Below are 8,095 nucleotides of genomic sequence, written 5' to 3' on the forward strand. Positions count from 1 at the left end.
GAGCAGAAATAAAATAAAACTCATCTTGTTTTTCTACAATATTACTTTCATCATACATGGCATTTCTTGTCCTTTTGGGAGGTCATCCATTTTCATCTTGGGCAGCTGGAACATTCCTCTTTCCTTTGTTGTTATACCTATTGTTCCTTTAACTGCCATTGCTTTTGTAATTGATGTTGTTGTTATTATCATCCATTGGAGGATTCTTCTTGTGAAGGCACTCCCTGGCATAGTGGTCGAATCTGATACAATTGTAACATCTTCCTTTGCCTCTTCCTTTGAATCCCTTCTTAGATCCTTAACCCTGTCATCTTGGACCAACATCATTCTTCCTCTTTGCATAGAAAGGAGTAGGTTCATTTCCATTTTTGGATTTATCTCTCTCCATCATCTTTGTCTCCTATTAAGTGCATCTAGCCAATAACTCATTGAAACGAAGTATCTTGTCATTGTTGAGAATGGTGGTGACAAATACATCCCATGGTCTTGAAAGACCTCCAAGAGAAATGAAAGCGAACTCCCTATCAGAAATAACTTCTCCACTAGATAGCAAGTCATTCTTGATTTGAGTTATTCTCATGAAGTAGGATTGGATAGACTCCCCTTTATTCATCTCGATATCCTTCAACTTGTTTTTGAGAAAGAGGATTTGATTTGCATTGTTCACTTTGCACATCCCAGCCAGTGTATCACACATTTATTTAGAAGTTCCCAAATCAGAAATATAGGCAACCAAATGCTTTTGAATGGAGTCAATTATAATTTTCTTAGCTTTGACCTCACCTTTTCTATACTTTGTTCTAGCAGCAACAGGTGCATTCGAAGGAGGCCCCACCACTTTTCCTTGCACATAGTCCAATATTTCATGCTCCTCCAAAGTCAAGTCTAAAGTCATCTTCCATGTACGATAGTCAGATTTGTCATTGAGCTTGTCCTCAGTGTTGAAGCAAGATGTAGAGGCAATGGAGACTTGTCAAATATTCTTTATCCAACAGATATCTTAGTGATTGTTTTTCTCTCTCTTGCTTGGGCTTGTTCTCACCTGGGCTCTGATACCATGTTAATTTTAGATAACAATGGAATGTTCTATGCTTGCAACAATTACTCCAATGTCCTTTCATTAGCCCAATGATAATTTCCACTTTATTTCCAATAGCAATCACATAAACCATTAATTCACATTGACAATAACTGTAGATATAACATAAACAATAAATGCAAAAAACAAGCCAAGGCATGAGAATACAAGAATTTGGCTCAAGCCAGGGAAAAACCCCAAGATGGGGAAAACCCTTAATCAATTCTTCTTATTATAAATATCAAATGTTCAGCAGAGAGAGAAAGTGTACAATAATACAAAGTCAAAGCCAAAATTGACTTACCATTTTGATGTTCCAATACCACTATCCAAAATAGCGCAATGAAATTTGCAATTATGCCCTCAATCAAAAGCAATCAAATTCTACCCTAAAAAGAAAGTCAACAATAGTCAAACTCTTCCAAAACAACTCGGTCAAAGGAGAGAGAAACTCGGCCTCTCTCGTTAGTCAAAGTCAACCCAAAACAGTGAACAAATCAATGATCAAATTTGGTCATCTTGAAGTCAACCCTACGGTCAATGCATGTCAAAGTGCCCATAAATCTTGGTTTTTTATGCCAGTTAATGCGTCCTACCCAAACAAAATTATTCGTCCAAAAATCGCAATCAAAACAAGTCAAAGGAGCCTCGCTCAACGCTGGTCAAATTCAGCTAAAACAAAAAGTCAACAGCCAGTCACACTGCATTCTGAAATCTGCACATGTGAGAGAAATAGGCTACCTGCAATTTGTACGACCCAATCAGATGAAGATGGAGAAGATATGATGAGTTGTGATGGTGCCAAATGAGGTTTAAGGTCACTCTTATTTATATGTGTTGGAGGAGGGTCAATTTGTCCAACTTGACCACAAGCTGACCTTGACAAATTGCACGTGTGTGGTCGTCACTTCAAAACATATTCTCCTTGTCTGATTTCAGTGAACTTTAGGTCAATTTTGGTCCTCTTGAAAAGAGAAATTCAATGCAATAATTATCTCCATCAAATGAGCTATCCAAAGCGGAATTTGCCCCTAGTTGCACAATTTAACACATCATAATAGGTTACTATTGTACCACCATTCAAGAAAGGGTAACCACTAGCCCCATTGAGCTTGCTCAAATTCAATTGAGTATCTTGAAGCTTGGACAATTTCTACCAAAAATTGCTAGTGATGATGGGATCATGATCAGTCACAATGAATTTAGGCATGCCATGTCGTTAAAAACATTGTCCATGAATACTTGTGCTATTTTGGAGGCTTGAATGGTGTTGTAAGACAAAAAAAAAAAAATTACCTTATTTGAAAAGGTGCCCAACAATGACCATTATTTCTGATTTGTTGCCTAACTTAGATAGGCCAAGTAAAGTCCATAGAAATATGAACCTAAATAGTGACAAAAATGAGTAAAAATTGTAATGCCCATAAAACCTTACTATTTCCTCTTTGTATCTCTAACAAGTGTAACATTTTGACACAAAGATGCGGATGTGCTTTTTCATGCCTTCCCTCAATATTCTTACCCTTATGGGATATGTATAAAAAAAGAGAATCTATAAGGAATTTGATTAGGCGAAGAATGAGATAGCAGAAAGGGATGACAGAGAGTCATTTCCAAGTGGAGGCCATGCACGGGGGGTCTATTGAGAATGATACAGAAAGTTGAAACAACCCACAACTCTCATGGGATATATGGGATATATATATATATATAAAAAGAGAGAATCTATAAGGAATTTGATTAGACGAAGAATGAGATAGGAGAAAACTCTCATGGGATATATGGGATATATATATATATATATAAAAAGAGAGAATCTATAAGGAATTTGATTAGACGAAGAATGAGATAGGAGAAAGCGATAACAGAGAGCAATTTCCAAGTGGAGGCAATGCACCAGGGTCTATTGAGAATGATACAGAAAGTTGAAACACCTCCCAACCAAGATCATAACACCTGAGATTGTGCCTCTTCTAGCTCATAGAATCCACCTTGTTCTGCTTCTGGCACTCAGAGCGAAGAAGATAATCATGAAGATCATCAAAAGCACAGGGGTTAGGCCACCCTAGTCCCAAGGCAATATATAAGGTCACTCGTCTAGCAATATACAATTGGTGCTGCAGGAAACAAAAATGATGGCAGAGTTTACCACAACCGTAAAGGAAACAGGAATCTTACAGGTTGAGGTCATCAGTCCCCCACTCCCAACAAGTAGGAAAGAATGGATATTAAGTCAGATATAGAGTTCCTGAGCTTCCACCCTAGCAGAGGTACAGATATTGATGCCACCACGTCCTCGTTCAGTTGCTCCTAGATTACACAGATTACTCAGTCAAGTTGAGATGGCATCTGTATCTCGAGGGACGATACAAACAAGAATTGTTCCTCTGATGACTTTTGGGCCCATTTCGGTTAGTTCATTAAGTTCCACTTTAGCACAAGGTTTAATAAGCTCATACTCTCAATTGTTACTGATTACTTTTGGTTTTTTGTGTCTACGGTGTCAAAATTGTATATTGTTGCCTCCTGACCGCCAGAGATTAGCAATCTATTCAAGAGCACGCTAAGAAAATTTATCTGGCAAAAATTTCACTTATACCACAACCTAAAACTTTAGTTGACGATTGAATTGAGTTCACAAGAAGTCGCATTTCGATTCCCAGGGAAATCTAATTTAGTATATACGCACCAAGAGTAGATGATGTTAATGATAGGTCACAGATGAATATTACTGATTATGAAGTGCACCAAGTATCAATGTTGAGTTTAGAGGCTACACCACGGGAAAGCGTACAAGTTAATGGATTTATTAAATCAGGCGACTCGGAAGGGAGTTCCTAATCCCCTTCTGATCTCTTTACATAATGCCCAGAGACTTCATTTGACAGGACTACTTTATTACAAGTGTCCTTATCTGAGGATTATTGAGAAATCTTGTATTCTGGTTTATGTTCAGCAGAAACTCAATATGTAATCATGTGCTAAGTTTTTTGTAACTTACGCACACAGTAAACAGATTCGAGCTTCAAATTTTCTTTATAATATCCACCCTGTCCTACTCACAGACCTATAGTGAGCATAGCTAGTAATTTGCTAGCAAGTACAACCAGACACTGATAAGGAAAAAGGCGATCATATTGTTATGGCATATCACATGTAGTTGTTATGTTAGAGGTGTTGACAGAGGTGAAAAAATTATGAATATGTAAAGGACTTCTGTATGGAACGTCTGGAAATCAATAGGATTGACTTCTTGTTTGGGATTTGTGCATTTTGGTACTGTGTTCTCTCATGCTTCTCTACAAGGTGACCTGTTTTTCAAGAATTGTATAGCATTCGTCTACCATCATTTATCTCCCTAGACAACCTCTAGAACTTTCTACAGATATTCTATGTTTGCAGGTTCAATCGATCTCCCGTCAAAAAAACATGCACTTCTTTATTGACTTCGATCCAACTACATCCAGGTCTTTTTTTTGCACCGCTCTCTTTCATCATCCTTCGTATCTTTTCAATGTCATCCCACCTGCCAGCTGTAGCATAAATGTTTGATAGAAGCACATAAGGTGCAGTATTTTTAGGGTCCAACTCAAAAAGGTGCTCCGCCGCACATTCTGCTAGTTCTATATTGTTATGAACTCTACAAGCACCAAGAAAACAGCTCCATATGGGGGCATCAGGATTCATTGGCATTTTGTTGATGAAGTCTTGGGCTTCATCTAGATGTCCAGCACGGCCAAGAAGGTCAACCATGCATATATAGTGTTCCATTGAAGGTACCAAGTTATACTGTTTACTCATGGAGTTGAAGTATTGATAGCCCTCGTCTACTAGACCTGCATGACTGCAGGCAGAAAAAATACTAACTAAGGTTACATGGTCCGGGATCATGCCAAAGTGTTTCATTTGTTCAAAGAGTTTGAGGGCCTCCTTGCTATAGCCATGCATAGCATATCCTCCTATCATTGTGTTCCATGACACTATGTCTGGGTGATGCATCGTCTCAAATAGTTCACGTGCCTTCTGTATGCTTCCACATTTTGCATACATGTCTATAAGGGAATTCATCACCGCATTATCAGATCCAGATCTGCTTCTAATTATATTTTCATGGATCTCCATACCCTGTTCCAAAGCCGCCATGTTGGCACATGCTGCGAGAACAATTGTAAATGTTGTTGAGTCTGGCCTCGCACCTTCCAATTGCATTTGTTGAAAAAGGTTCAGGGCCTGGTCATCATGCCCATTCTGTGCAAGTCCTGCAATCATTGCATTCCATGACACAGTGTTTAGTTCCTCCATTCCCTTAAAAATTGTAAGGGCTTTATCAACAAGCCCATTCTTTGCATATCCTGTAATCAATGCATTCCATGAGACCAGGTCTCGCTGATGCATTCTCTGGAACAATTCCCACGCTTTCTCTATGCTCCCACATTGTGCATACATATCTAGAACGGCTGTCATCACAAAGACATCAGACTGAAATCCACTTGTAATTATTTTTGCATGGATCTCCATACCTTGTCCTAAAGCTGTCGAATCAGAACACACTTGTAGAATATTGATGAAGCTTTTTGAATCTGGTTTGACGCCTGCAAATAGCATCTGTTGAAAAAGTTTCAAGGATTCCTCACCTTGCCCATCATGTGAAAGTCCTGCAATTACTGTATTCCATGAAATCACATTTTTCTGAGGCATTTCTTTAAAGAATTGCAGAGCCTTATCAGTGAGCCCATTTTGTACATATGCAGAAATCATCACGTTCCATGAAACTGTATCTTGATGATGCATTTTCTTAAAAATTGCATATGCTTTCTCTAAGCTCCCACATTTTGCATACATGTCTATCAGCGCATTCATCACCATGATATCAGGTTGAAATCCACTGGTAATTATTTTTCTATGAATCTCCATGCCGTATTCCAGAGCTGCCATTTTAGTACATGCTGAAAGAACGGTAGCAAAAGTTTTTGAATCCGGCATTGCACCAACCGATTGCATTTCTTGAAAAATCTTCAGCACCTCGTCGTAATGGCCATTCTGGGCAAATCCTGAAATCACTGCATTCCATGACACCACAGTTCTTCGAGTCATATCATTGAAGAGTTCCATTGCCTCATGAACAAACCCATTCTGTGCAAACCCTGTTATCATAGTATTGCAAGAGACCACATCTTTTTCAGGCATTTCCTTAAAGAGTTTCAAAGCCTCTTCTACAAATCCTCTATGCGCATATCCTGCAATCATAACATTCCATGAGACCACATCTAGAAAACTACTTCTGTCAAATATTTCACGTGCCATCTCTAAACTCCCACATTTTGCATACATGTCTATCAAGGCATTCACCAACAAAATATTAGATGCGAGCCCATTTGTAATGATTTTTCCATGGATACCAATACCCATCTCCAAAACTGCCAAGTTGGTGCATGCTGGGAGAACACTGGCGAAGGTTTTCGAATCTGGCATTAAATCCATTTGCTGAAAGAGAAACAAGGATTCCCTACTATGGTCATTCTGTGCAAATCCTGCAATCATAGCATTCCATGAAGCCAAGTTTCGTTGAGTCATTTTGTTGAAGATTTCAAAGGCCTCACCGGTGAACCCATTGTGTGCATATCCTGCAATCATAGTCGTCCAGGATACGAGATCTCGTTGAAGCATTTTTTCAAACAGTTCGCGTGCCTTCTCTATGCTGCCACTTTTTGCATACATGTCTATCAGGGAATTTACCACAACGAGATCAGATTCGAATCCAGTTTTAATAATAATAGCATGGAGACACTCACCCTGCTGTGGGGATTCGGAGTTGGCACATGCTGGAAGGACACTGGCAAAGGTGAAATTATTGGGTTGAACCCCTATTCTTGGCATTTGATGAAAGAGTACCAATGCCTCCTCAGGAGGTCCATGCCTTGAGTAAGCTGCGATCATTACAGTCCACGAGCACACATTTCGTTCAGGCATTTGGTTGAAAACTCTGCGAGCGTCCACCGCGCTCCCGCACTTAACATACATGTTGAGAAGAGTGTTCTGTAAAAATCTGTCTCCCATGAATCCCATCTGATTGAGATGGGCGTGGATTAGTTTGCCATCTAATAAGGCCTTATTCCCAACGCAGCCCTGCAAGAGATGAACGTATATACTAGACTGCAGAGGCTTGTCCGTCACGGCCAAAACGTTGAGATGGGTGAAAGGTTCAGGGTTAACATTGACATTAGCTTGTGTTCTGGGAATGTTAGTACTGAGCATTTTATGGTGAAGATCAAACAACACCACCATCATCTTCTTCTTGTCTGAATTGCTTAGTCGTTGGAGCATTCTCATTGCCTGCTGCTGCAGCCTACAGAGGAATGAATTCCAAGAACTTAACCAAGGTCACCCGGCACCACTTCATCCTCTCCGCAATGCGTCTAATGCCTGCAAATAATTCACGGAAAATTTTGAAAGCGAAGAGGATAACTTATTGTAACCAAAGGGTGCGCAACTAATCACCTTATGCCCTGTACTTCTTCGAGTGTCTCTGACTACATTTCCTTTTCATTAGTATTCCTTCTGTAGGTGGGTAATCCTTTAGAGGGATTGCTAGGAAGTAGAGGTTAATGCTCTGCACTGTAACATGTACATGTAATGCATTTTCTGTTAATAAGAATGAAATATACATAATCTGATCAAATTGCGCGATCTGGATCTGTAATGTCTGCGTCTCAGAAGTCTCTTTGGCATACCGAGAAGCTTATGTACACTGGAATAAACAATGTGTATATATCATTCCATGTATATACGCTGTACATCTGTACTTCACTATTGGGATGTTTATTACTGAATAATATGAATCAAGGATAACCTAATAAGTAGGTTAATTAATTTTGTCCGGAAATTGGTAAGAATTGTGTTGAAGTTATAGGAAAAATTAATTGATAAGAATTTTGTTACGTGGGATGTGGGATGATTAAGGTATAGGTTAATTAGTTTATGTAGGATTTAGTGTCTATTAAGTTATAGGTTTAAATT

The 8,095-nt window shown here is 39.1% G+C and overlaps 1 pseudogene; it reads right to left on the reverse strand.

The window, feature by feature from the left end:
• Positions 1–3,899: 3,899 nt before the first annotated feature.
• Positions 3,900–7,801, reverse strand: LOC149143072 (pentatricopeptide repeat-containing protein At2g13600 pseudogene; annotated as a pseudogene).
• Positions 7,802–8,095: the final 294 nt, after the last annotated feature.

The sequence above is a fragment of the Pinus tabuliformis genome, chromosome X, assembly GCF_031772625.1.
Source record: "Pinus tabuliformis cultivar Carrire ecotype Pingquan chromosome X, CPIR1, whole genome shotgun sequence".
Taxonomy (NCBI): domain Eukaryota; kingdom Viridiplantae; phylum Streptophyta; class Pinopsida; order Pinales; family Pinaceae; genus Pinus; species Pinus tabuliformis.